This window comes from Seriola lalandi, unplaced genomic scaffold (assembly GCF_002814215.2).
Source record: "Seriola lalandi dorsalis isolate HSWRI2012SDOR001 ecotype SW California unplaced genomic scaffold, Sedor1 jcf7180001998036, whole genome shotgun sequence".
Lineage (NCBI taxonomy): Eukaryota > Metazoa > Chordata > Actinopteri > Carangiformes > Carangidae > Seriola > Seriola lalandi.
In genome coordinates, this window is record NW_019468699.1 from 1 (window position 1) to 449 (window position 449).

The window sequence follows — 449 nt, forward strand, 5'->3', positions numbered from 1 at the left end:
CGTGTCAGAAACAGGAAACCGCGACTAGTGAGATTTGTGCCAAGAGTGTGACTTGGACATCAGACACCGGGAGCTCATCGCTTCTCGGCCTTTTGGCTAAGATCAAGTGTAGTATCTGTTTCTTATCAGTTTAATATCTGATATGTCCTCTATACGAGGACAAACATATTAAAGTGATTTTTAGAGCTGGGAGCTGAAAAAGGGGCTTGCTCCGTTCGCTCCACGCATCGTCCTGGTATTGCAGTGCCGCCGGGTACGGTGCAACCTTCTTTCGCCTTGTGGAAAACCAAGCAATGACACAAACACAGAGTTTCACCTGACACTTTGTCGTTGGCTCGAAGAAAGGAAGTCGGCTCCCCCTGCAGTTTTGAACCCGTTACGATCGTGCAAACCCACTCAACGGACATGACCGAATGCGTAACAGCATTGTTGATGGGCCATGGTACTGG

At 48.8% G+C, this 449-nt stretch overlaps 1 non-coding gene across 1 annotated transcript; it reads left to right on the forward strand.

Moving 5' to 3' along the window:
- The first annotated feature begins 76 nt into the window (after nt 1-76).
- On the forward strand, nt 77-269 carry LOC111661644 (U2 spliceosomal RNA). The gene has a single exon (XR_002761236.1). It is a non-coding gene; the product is annotated as a U2 spliceosomal RNA (small nuclear RNA).
- Nucleotides 270-449: the final 180 nt, after the last annotated feature.